The sequence below is a fragment of the Bombyx mandarina genome, chromosome 19 (assembly GCF_030267445.1).
Source record: "Bombyx mandarina strain Sakado chromosome 19, ASM3026744v2".
Classification (NCBI taxonomy): Eukaryota; Metazoa; Arthropoda; class Insecta; order Lepidoptera; family Bombycidae; genus Bombyx; species Bombyx mandarina.
This window is the reverse complement of record NC_143225.1, coordinates 8,098,787-8,111,447: the sequence shown is the minus strand read 5'-3', so window position 1 is coordinate 8,111,447 and position 12,661 is coordinate 8,098,787. Positions and strand designations below refer to the sequence as shown.

The 12,661-nt window shown below is 46.2% G+C and overlaps 1 protein-coding gene across 3 annotated transcripts in view; it reads right to left on the bottom strand.

Annotated features, from left to right (window-relative positions):
* Positions 1 to 12,661, bottom strand: part of NGR-A8 (neuropeptide receptor A8) — a 67,427-nt gene that overhangs the window by 22,545 nt on the left and 32,221 nt on the right. The gene's annotated exons all lie outside the window — the stretch shown is intronic.

Sequence of the window (12,661 nt, the reverse complement as noted above, 5' to 3'; positions counted from 1 at the left end):
GCGTCTGGCGGCGAAGCTCCGTATGGTCTTGCCTGAGGAGGAGGTGCGGGTGCACAGGCCGGTAAAAATGGCGGAATTGAGAGTGACCGGCCTGGACGACTGCACCACCAGGGATGAGGTGAGAGCAGCCGTCGCTACCCAGGGCAACTGTGCACCGGAGAATGTGACCGTGGGTGAGCTGCGCCGTGGTTATACCGGGGCCAGCTCAGTGTGGGTGCGTTGCCCGTTGGAGAAGGCTGCCTCCCTGGCTGCTCCTCCGCCCGGGGGACCGTCGGGGAATCCAGGCAGGCTGCGCGTGGGCTGGATGGCGGCCCACGTGCGCCTGCTTGAACCACGCGCCTGGCGATGCCTCCGGTGCTTTAGCACCGGACACGGTCTCGCCAGGTGCACTAGCTCGGTTGACCGCAGCGGTCTGTGTTTCCGCTGCGGCCAGCCGGGCCATAAAGCGGCGTCCTGCGCGACCGCCCCGCACTGCGCTTTGTGCGCTGCGGCCGGGCGCGGGGCTAACCACAGAGCGGGAGGAAAGGCGTGCCTCCCGTCCGGTGATAACACCGAACGCAACCGGCACCGGAAGTCAAAGCGCCGGCAGAAGAGAAAGTTGGCCAGAGGAGCACTGGCCAACGCTGTAATCCCCGCTGCGGCGCCGGTGCCGGAGGGTGGGGGCAGCGGTGAAGGGGAGGGAGCGATGGATGTGGTCCAACAGTAATGGACCGCACCTATCGCTTCCTCCAAGGAAACCTGAACCACTCCGCCAGAGCTCAGGACATGCTGTCTCAGAGTATGGCGGAGTGGTCTATAGATGTGGCTGTGGTCGCCGAGCCATATTTCGTTCCCCCGGCAAATGATTGCTGGTTCGGGGACGATGGCGGCCTGGCGGCCATAGCCATAAGAAGAGACGCGGCAATCCCCCCCCTGGCGATGGTGACCAGGGGCCAAGGGTTCGTCGCGGTGCAGTTGGAAGGGACCGTCGTGATCGGGGCGTACTTCTCTCCGAACAGGCCTACTGTCGAGTTCGGGCATTTCCTGGGCGGGATCGGGGCGATTGCTCGCCGCCTCGCTCCCCGTCCAGTGATTCTCGCGGGGGATCTCAACGCGAAGTCTGTCGCATGGGGCTCCCCCCGCTCGGACGCTCGTGGTAGGCTACTGGAGAGGTGGGCGAACGCGGCCGGCCTCTGTTTGTTGAATAGAGGTTCGGTTGCGACGTGCGTGCGGTGGCAGGGCGAGTCTATTGTGGACGTTACGTTCGCGAGCCCAGCCATCGCACGCCGTATCTGCGACTGGAAGGTTTTGGAGGGGGCGGAGACGCTGTCAGATCACCGATATATTCGGTTTGATCTCTCCGCCCGCTCCACAGTCGCGGACGTCCACGGGGACCACCCCCGTAGTGCGTCTCGGTCATTCCCCAAGTGGGCACTGAAGCGCCTGAATAAGGAGCTCCTGATGGAAGCCTCTATAGTGGCGGCGTGGGCGCCCATGCGTCCACACCCGGTCGAGGTCGAGGGCGAGGCGGGGTGGTTCCGGGACACGATGCGTCGCATTTGTGATGCGTCGATGCCCCGGATCGGCCCTCGACTTCCTAATCGCCAGGCGTACTGGTGGTCGCCCGAAATTGCGCAACTCCGCGTGGAGTGCGTTCGGGCGAGGCGCGAGTGCGCCAGACATCGCCGCCGCCGCTTGCCGCGGCGTAACGATCCGGTTGCGTTCGCGGCAGCAGAGGCCCGGCTGCACGGCGCATTTCGCGTCGCGCAGAGGGCATTGCAGCTGGCCATCAGAAGAGCCAAGAACCAACACATGGAGGGTCTCTTGGAGACGCTGGATGAGGATCCGTGGGGGCGGCCCTATCATATGGTGCGCAATAAAATGCGCCCATGGGCCCCCCCGATCACGGAGCGTCTCCAGCCTCAGCAGCTGCGGGACATCGTGTCGGCGCTGTTCCCGCAGGAGCGGGAGGGATTTGTCGCTCCCGCTATGGACGCGCCGCCGGACTACGACGGCGAAGCCCCTGCTGAGGTGCCCCATATAACGGGGGTGGAGCTCCGTGTGGCCGTTCGCAAAATGTGCGCGAAGGACACTGCACCCGGCCCGGATGGCGTCCATGGCCGGGTTTGGGCCTTGGCTCTTGGTGCCCTGGGGGACCGACTCTTGAGACTTTACAACTCCTGCCTCGAGTCGGGACGGTTTCCTTCGTCGTGGAGGACGGGCAGACTCGTGCTGTTGAGAAAGGAGGGGCGCCCGGCGGATACTGCCGCCGGGTACCGTCCCATCGTGTTGCTGGATGAGGTGGGCAAGCTGCTGGAACGCATTCTGGCAGCCCGCATCATCCAGCATCTAGTCGGGGTGGGACCCGATCTGTCGGCGGAGCAGTATGGCTTCCGAGAGGGCCGCTCAACGGTAGACGCGATCCTTCGAGTGCGGGCCCTCTCGGAGGAGGCCGTCTCCAGGGGTGGGGTGGCTTTGGCGGTGTCGCTCGATATCGCCAATGCGTTTAACACCCTGCCCTGGTCCGTGATAGGGGGGGCGCTGGAACGACATAGAGTGCCCCCCTACCTTCGCCGGCTGGTGGGTTCCTACTTAGAGGACAGATCGGTCACGTGTACCGGACACGGTGGGATCCTGCACCGGTTCCCGGTCGTGCGCGGTGTTCCACAGGGGTCGGTGCTCGGCCCCCTTTTGTGGAATATCGGGTATGACTGGGTGCTGAGAGGTGCCCTCCTCCCGGGCCTGAGCGTAATCTGTTACGCAGACGACACGTTGGTCGTGGCCCGGGGGGGGAGTTTTGCTGAGTCTGCCCGTCTTGCTACGGCTGGGGTGGCGCATGTCGTCGGCAAAATTAGGAGATTGGGCCTCGACGTGGCGCTCAGTAAATCCGAGGCCATGTGGTTCCACAGGCCCCGGAGAGTGCCACCTGTCGATGCCCATATCGTGGTTGGAGGCGTCCGTATCGGGGTCGGGGTGCACTTGAAGTACCTCGGCCTCATTCTGGACAGTCGTTGGACCTTCCGTGCTCACTTTCAGAACCTGGTCCCTCGTTTGTTGGGGGTGGCCGGCGCGTTAAGCCGGCTTCTGCCCAACGTCGGGGGGCCTGACCAGGTGACACGCCGTCTCTATACGGGGGTGGTGCGATCAATGGCCCTATACGGGGCGCCCGTGTGGGGCCAGTCCCTGGCTGTGGGGGTGGCGAAGCTGCTGCAACGGCCGCAACGCACCATCGCGGTCAGGGTCATCCGTGGTTATCGCACCATCTCCTTTGAGGCGGCGTGTGTACTGGCTGGGACGCCGCCTTGGGTTCTGGAAGCGGAGGCGCTCGCCGCTGACTATAAGTGGCGGGCTGACCTTCTTGCCCGGGGCGTGGCGCGTCCCAGCCCCAGTGTGGTCAGAGCGCGGAGGGGCCAATCTCGGCGGTCCGTGCTGGAGTCATGGTCCAGACGGCTGGCTGATCCTTCGGCTGGTCGTAGGACCGTCGAGGCGATTCGCCCGGTCCTTGTGGATTGGGTGAATCGTGACAGAGGACGCCTCACTTTCCGGCTCACGCAGGTGCTCACTGGGCATGGTTGTTTCGGTGAGTTCCTGCACCGGATCACAGCCGAGCCGACGGCAGAGTGCCACCATTGTGGTTGCGACTTGGACACGGCAGAGCATACGCTCGTCGCCTGCCCCGCATGGGAGGGGTGGCGCCGTGTCCTCGTCGCAAAAATAGGAACCGACTTGTCGTTGCCGAGTGTTGTGGCATCGATGCTCGGCGACGACGAGTCGTGGAAGGCGATGCTCGACTTCTGCGAGTGCACCATCTCGCAGAAGGAGGCGGCGGGGCGCGTGAGAGACGCACAATCCCGCCGCCGTCGAGCGGGGGCCAGGGAGGCGGATCTCGCCCAAGCCCTGGCCCTCTAAGTGTTTCGGGTCCCCCTCACATGTCGGTCTGGGGACCGGCGAGGGGGCCTAAGAAGACGACGTGCAAGCTGCTCTGCACGCGTTTTACGCAAGAGCATCCGGGTGATGGAAGGCCGGCTATCCTCGACCCACGCTGGTTCTGGCCCAGCGGGGTATTCCGTAGGGTAACCCACTCTAACCGGCGCCATCTAGGCGGGCTTCGGACAGTCTGCCGACCGAGAGGGCTGGTGGTCGTGGCGCCGACGACCGCCAGTCCGGCGTCCCGAGGGGGAGGGTGATGGGAGAGATGTGCTCCGCACTAAACGCTTCACTTTCCCCCCTTTGCCTTGTCATGAGTTCTGTCTCATGCGAGGTTTGGACGTTGGTTGTTGAGCGACAGGAGGTTTTAGTCAGTTCGACTCTGACATACCCCGCCTAGTATCCCCAGAAAAGGGCGGAAGTCCGGCGATTTCCTCCTGACCAAAAAAAAAAAAAAAACGGTATATTTCTGTTAGCACAAAGAACAGACAAAATTTTGAATCACCTTTAATAAGTGGTCACTGGTGTCATTGTGTTTCTGGAGACAAAAAAAGGTTTTTTTTTTTGCACGTCGACCTCTTTGTCGAGTTCAACGAGTACGGTTACCGGGGTCCCTAAGCCTGCCCCTAGTATTAGAGCTGAAGGCATCTAATGCAAAGGTTATTGGATCTGATGGATCCGTAAGGACGTGTCTAGGGCGTCGACGGTGACTGGCTCCTGCATGATCAGGATTCGGGGAGTAGTCAGCGGCGGCAACGATAAGGCGATTATCACAAAATAAGGTATTCACACCTAAAACACAATTCGGGAATCTCAATTATCAGTTAAAACCCAAGCGCCGTACTTTGGGGCAGATCTAAACAAGATGGTGGTACAAGTACTAAGTACCCAAAGATGAGACAGTAACAGTCATGTCTCGTGGAAACGAAGTCGCGCATTCTGGCATTAACCAGTAAAGACGGCATATTATCGCCAGGCAGTCTTATACAACGTAAGTGACAAAGACTACTACAAAAAATAACTAGACTAATATGTGAAAACTAAGATCCTTTGGCCATAAATAAATTTAAATATAAAAGCGTATTTTGTTAGTTTTTTTAAATTATTATTTATTTTTCACTTTTTTTTTTCAATAATCGAATTGTCATCGATCCTTAATAAGTATACCAAATTTCGTTTTTAAGGGGGTCAAAATCATGTTCAAAGATTCCGTTACATACTAACATACTGACATACATACGTCTGAAGCTAACAAAAGCGTATTAAAAACCTTTTCGATTGTGGTATATCTATACGATCCGGTAACCGCGTGATACTTCAACTCGGGTGCATATCAATGCAAAAAAGTATTCAATCACGCGTGAAGATTTTCGTCAACAAAATTTTCATTCTTGTAATAATTTTTTTTTGAGAAGGACGAGTGGAAAGAATCTCCCGAGATCGCTTTCGTTGATGTCAGCAACGACTGATCTCCAGCGAGAATGGACGATGGCACTCGACATTTTGCCTCAGGCGCCACTTGTCTGCAAGTACCGAACTTACTTTCGAATATGATAAAGAAATTTTTACATTTCCTTTTCATAACCATCAAGGATTTCGCGAGTACGTCTTGAAATTCAAAGTTCTGTCTGTACTTATGCTTCGTATTCGATTTATTTAAAATAATATCGTCCCGTTTTATTGTTAAGATTACTATTTTATTTTATATGTTATGTTATAACGAGCGAGTTTCTGGTCGTAGGACCTCTTGTGAGTCCGGATGGGTAGGTACCACCACCCTGCCTATTTCTGCCGTGAAGGAGTAATGCGTTTCGGTTTGAAGGGTGAGGCAGCCGTTGTAACTATACTGAGACCCTAGAACTTATATCTCAAGGTGTGTGGCGCATTTACGTTGTAGATGTATATGGGCTCCAGTAACCATTTAACACCAGATGGACTGCGAGCTCGTCCACACATCTAAACAATAAAAAAAAAAAAAAAAATGTTTTCGGTGGTATGATGTTTTATTTCTGCCGCAAAGCAATAATGAGTTTCGGTATTAAGCATAGGGCAGTCTTGTATTGTAAAACCTTAGAACACATGTTTCAAAGTGGATAACGGCATTAATGTGGGTGGTGTCTATGGGCTCCGGTAATCACTTAACACCACGCGGGCCGTAAGCTCGGCCATTCTAAGCAAAAAATAGCAGTATCTCGATCCTACCCTGCTGAGAATATTGCATCAGATGTAAAATACAGATTTTTATTGCGCACAAACTTTTGCGCTAAGTTCCTTTCCACGATTTATGTAAGTACCTACTTAATCGTTAATTAGAAGTACATTATTTTACCGAAAGGACCGCCCGTTATAGATACTTAGATATCTTAGTTCTCTAATAAATATTATTCTTCTTATCAGCCCACCGACGTCCACTGCTGAACACTTTATATGCTCGCCAACCACTTCCTTAAATATGTAGCCCGTCGCACGTCGACCCAAGCTGCAGAGTGGCAGCTTTTTTGCCTACCTATCTGTCAATAACCTCGAGGTGCTATACTGGGTTCGCGTTCTTTTGTGGATGCACTCACGAGGCTCATTCAACCTGAAAGGGTTGATAAATCTGCCCTAACAAGAGTAATGTTTTACTGAATTCCAGTCCCTGAGCAACTGGAACAACCCTTTAGCTACCAGCGGTTAGGTAGGGGAGAAAAAAACGAAATCTGCCACCAGATCCAACAACGTGTCCCACTGAGAAGCACCGGCGAGAAACTTGTGGATTTAGTCTGTGGGTTAAGTTGTTATATGACTAAGGTTATTTAGCATAGATACATAAAGCTCAAAAACAAAAAATTATTAAGAAGGGCAAAAAAACTATCGTCGAAATACGTGGGGTGCTTTTTATGATACTTTATACCTAATGACTTTCATTAGGAAATTAAGAAGAACAAAAAACTATCGTCGAAATATGTGGCGTGTTTTTTAAGATACCGATGACTTTCATTATTTGTTTCAACATTTGTTCGCGATTTTAATCCATTACTTTGGAAATTTGTTCAATTGTGGTTTGCATTTCAATAAGAGATTTGTCATTGTACCACGACTATGTAATAATATATGATGCGTAAGTAATTAACTGAAACATGTTTTATTGAGCGGTAGTCACAGCAAAGCATGACCAGGCTGCACTAATTTAATTATTTTCCTACCTAAGCTGATAGCCTTGAGAGGCTATATCAGCGTAACAGGGCGAGTAGGTGAGCTCACGGAGCTCAAACCGGGAGTGTTGCTTACACTGGCCCTAGCAGGAGGAGTACTTCGCAGAATCTACCACCGGATCGGAAACGCGACCCACTAAGAAAATCCGGCGAGAAACTCAGTGGGCTGTGTCTATGGGTTAATTTACTCTTTTTTTTTAATTTTTTTTTTATTGCTTAGATGTGTGGACGAGCTCACAGCCCACCTGGTGTTAAGTGGTTACTGGAGGCATAGACATCCACAACGTAAATGCGCCACCCACCTTGAGATACAAGTTCTAAAGTTTCCCGTATAGTTACAACGGCTGCCCCACCCTTCAAACCGAAACGCATTACTGCTTCACGGCAGAAATAGGCAGGGTGGTGGTACCCACCCGCGCGGACTCACAAGAGGTCCTACCACCAGTAATTACGCAAATTATAATTTTGCGGGTTTCATTTTTATTACACGACTAGCGACCCGCCCTCGCTTCGCTTCGGAAACATTAAAACACACATGAAACAAAACAAAAAAATAAAAAAATAAATAAATAAAGTAGCCTATGTTCATCAGGGACAATGTCGGCTTCTAATGGAAAAAGAATTTTTCAAATCGGTCCAGTAGTTTCGGAGCCTATTCGAAACAAACAAACAAACAAATCTTTCCTCTTTATAATATTAGTATAGATGTTATTCCTTCACCATGGAAGTCAATCGTGAACATTTGTTAAGTACGTATTTCATTAGAAAAATTGGTACCCGCCTGCGGGATTCGAACGCCGGTGCATCGCTCAACACGAATGCACCGTACGTCTTATCCGTTAGGCCACGACGACTTCAAACGACGACGACGACGACACTACTCGTCGAGCTCTTCGTCGCAAGCGACGGATTGGGCGAGGACGGTGACCGGTGCTTGAGGTAAACTGCACTAATACTCGTATAACATCGCATAGCATTGGGTCTTAAGATATAGGCGATATACCAAAATCATAGGTTGTTTTTTTCTAAACACGAAAACAAAATAAAAGACTGTCGGTAAGTAAACAACTTATTTCGGTCAGCAGTGAACTAATTAGATTCCGGCACTGATAATTCCAACTCCCAACAATTCCCTTGGAGTGAACGTGTTTTTCAGTGGATATTTAGGTCATACTAGACGTAATTAGGTTTAGTGCTGATGATGATATCTCCAAACAAAAAAGTTGTTACAGATGTTGTATCAAAAAGTAATAAGGCCATTAATTAAAAAAAAAACTGGTTGTAGTATAAGAACACATGAGCTGATAGCATCAAGAATATTGATACGCATTTAGTCTTTTACCTTATTGAGGACATTCAGATTGTGTCCAATGGTCTATTCACTAATACCCTTGTTTGAACTAGAAAAACACGACCGCATTTTAAAGTAAAAAAATTATCCTTCACTAATGAAAATTACTCGTCGGCGCTTATTGTACGTTGATGAAACATTGTATGAAATATAAACGCCATTCTCAATAATATTAAGAGCGGGAAAGACGACAACATAATCCTCGTTAAAATAGCTTTAATAGCATTTCGTCACCCATGTTTACTTAGCTAATTCCTAAACCTTTTATATTGCCTTTGTAGGCAGGCGAGCATACGACCCACCTGATGGTAAGTGGTTACCGTCGCTCATGGACGTCAGCAGCTCCAGAGGCACACCCAAGCCACTGGCTACCAAAATTGTATAGGTGTTATAGTACTGGTGGTAAGGCATGGTGCTGCCGGTGTCTACCGAAAAATTATCCGTTCCGGTTCGTTCCGGTTTCAAAGGTAGATCCGGTCAATACAATAGGTACAATCGATTTACCAATTAAATTTAGGCTCCAATCGTATATCTCAAACTGGACATCAGCATTCATATTATATGAGCTCACGTAGTATGGAAAAAAATGGAAAAACATATTCCTTGTAAATACTACTTCTACTGCTAAGCTTTAGTATGAATATTAAGGGGAGAAATTTAAATGTCATTAACCTTTCTAAACACTCGATGATGTCACAATCCAAAATTTCTTCAAAAGAAAAAGCATCACGTCTTATTACATAACTTTTTCTCGAATTCATAGTATTTTGTATTATCAAATCAAAGCACACAGCTGATGAAAAACTAAAAACTATAATAAAACCTTGAAACCTTTTTTATAATTTACGATAAATCAATCCATTTTTAAACTACAAATACGTTTTGAAAGAACCAATCGATATAACATACGGTTAGTCACCATGTGACGAAAAAAATCTTAAATTATTTAGTACAATTAGACTGTATTCAATTCCGTGAGTTACGAATCTTCAAACATACAATTGTAATCGTATGTTTATAGTGTACGTCGTCATAGATCAAGAATACTTGAGATCAAAAAAAGAAAATGGCGAACTGGCGCTAATGCAAAACAAACTAACGCACACAACGCCACGCCATTACGTTAAGACACGTGCATAGAGTTCGTCTTTTCGCATTAAAAGTGTACCATTTCCAAAAATATTCAAAATTGAGTTAATATTATGCGGAATCATTTGGTGTCACCAGTATTTTTCTCATAAATACTGTCAAAAGAGCGTAGTTTAGTTTTTTTTTTTATTTTTTTTTTAGTTTACCTATATTTGACTACTATTAACAAAATTAATACATAATTTTATTTTACTTTAAAAGAGAGATAATGTAACTGGTAAAAAACTAAAAAATGAATGTTACAAAGATGATTAATATTAAAAATATCACTTGTTAAAATCTTTAAAACACTCTCCTGTAAAATTAGTAAGTTTTGAGATTATACAATTTTAATGCGAGAAGACGAGTTGTGTAATTCTGGAATACTGGCAATGATTTATTAAAAACTAGATTTATAAATAAACGCTTTGTTGTTGGCATTCGACTGCCACTGCCGAGCTGATGCTGCATGGTGAAGCCCAAAAGAAATGAACCTGAGATATGGCTGAGGTTGAAGTTTCAACGCATTTCAAAGCATCTTACAATTACATTAAGTTCGAAATAAGCAAAACGCTATCTTTGCTTAGTAGAAAATTACAGAATTCTAAATTTGCGTAATTACTAGGGTGGTAAGGCGTATTATAAACCCGCACCGGTAGGCTATTTCTACCTTGAGGTAATAATGGGTCCAAGTTTGAAGGGTAAGACAACCTTTATAAAATACAACTGATTTTTCGACCATATATTTTAAGGTGGATAATCGCATTCACATTCTGACGTGCGTGAGCTTCGAAAACTACTTATCATCAGATCGATTTCGAGATCGTGTAATAAAAAACATTTTATTATAACAAAATATGGCGAGCATCAAAAAGAATAAAAATAAAATTATTTTTGTCTCAGTATAGACGTACCTTAAATCTATGAGAGCAGTTTTTATTTACACTCCGTGCCGGAAATTTCAATCACTTGTCCTTAAGGACACGTGGAAGTATTTATAACGTAATCGAAGAGCAGGTGCGCTGTCTATAAATTTTAGCTCACATAAATAAATGTCAGAATTGAAGGCATACCTCCATTCAATGTGTATTCTATCTATATTTTAATAATATCTCAAACCACACCAGCTTCTTTGTTAGAAAAGCGCTTTCCACGTGCTAGGTATGTGCATTAATTTAAGAATGTATGTATGTATTGTATGATCATCAACCTGTGGATCAACCATATGAAAATCATGTATTAGTGTCACGTTAGCTTGATATACAATGCTGAAGTTTTAATTTTATTTTCGGTCGTCGGGTTACGTCGTCGTGAGCAAGATTCAGGCATCTGTAAAATATCTTGTGTTTTATCATAGCTACCCGCCACAGTATTAAATAAAGACCGCCATAACTTTCAGACTAAAACATATGAATGATTCGCGATGGGAAGAGGTCATACAAATGCGGGTTCACGATATATTACTAGTACCAGTATTTGACCTCGTAATAATATTATCCTATAACAACTCTCTATGTCAAAAAAAAAAAAAAAACCAAATCGCAATTTGCAAAATGAAGGAGCATTATTGTCAATGATAAAATATCACTAGTAAATTGGTCACTGAAAATTTTTGTTGTCAATAAACAATTAATTACAGCTTTTCATCGGAGTTTTTCTCAACGATATTAGCGGCTACTTTTATTTATAAATCAAACAATGCCTACATCCGGTTGAAATAAACATGAATGTAAACCAAAGCTTATCGCCATAGCAAGCACATTGATTCAGTCAGTTTAAAGAGAGAGTAACATAAATTCATCAACACACATACATACGTTCGTTTATAATTTTAGTATATACATACATAGACGTTGCAACATCTGGTATCGATACACTTTAAAAATACTTCGAATTATTTTATTCAAACGCGAAATAATGTAATACGGGTTAAAATTGGAATTTTCCTAATGTACCTACGTTACGTTTCGATTGGCTATTTCGTGAAAATTAATAGAATTCAAATTCAGACTTTTTTTCTAAATTGTTTTTTTTTTTCATTAGATCTTTGTGTTATTAATCAACAGTTAACTACATCTAACCGCGTCTGAAAATCGTATGCTTGAGAAAGTCTTGACTGGTCTGAGACAGTTTTGCTCCGGCGACAAAAAGATAATTTTTTATTTGGGCTGATGAGCTCAAGCTCTTCCAAATAGTCAAAATGGTCATACTCAGCAGTACGGGCTCACAATATCCTCTACTACCAGTAAACGCTGATTGGGGATCGCAAAATACTGATATAATACTGCAACTCATTTCCTGGTGAACATTTTGTCGTCTTGTACGATGTCCACGGGAAAATATGTGGTGATGCCACATGGCCAGATTCTTAGCCTTCACCAAAGCTTTTCAGACCATATCTCACAGCGATACATAACAACGTCTCTACAACATAGTCGAACGACATTAGGACTGACAATATCACATTTGGGATGTACAAGACCAGTTAGAATGAAGATAAACAAAAGCCGACTTTGGGAAAGGCGGATCAATAATCGTAAGTCAAAATAAGATATAACAAAATTTCGACCCTCGGAAACTCAATAATTCATTGTTTTAGCGATACGTCACTTCCACAAAACAAGTAGGGGTACCTTCAGAGCATGATGTCACATAACGACACTAATAAATCGATAGCATTCAAGAATTACGACCATAATCGGACGGAACCGCCCATGATAAAGTAAAGTAATAAGCTCTATGGTGTTATGATTTGTCATCGGATTTCTAAAAAAAATTAGAGAAAAACCCTTTACCAATAAATATACCTAACTTACAAATGCATCTGGGAATACGTGGTTTACATGTTACATTGAGTGTATTATGAAATAACGTAAGTTTTAAATTGTGTCCAATACACCGACAGTGCTGAAGAGATTTTTGATCGGCGCCTCAATAATATTAGCCCGTTTCTTCTAATTACATTCATTTCATAGATTGATTTCAAATATTTCGTATATGTATACTAGATGATGAGTTTTTTTTTTGATAACGCCATCTTGTTGTGTCTTTAAAGCGGCTAGTAGCCCTCAATTAAGAAAAA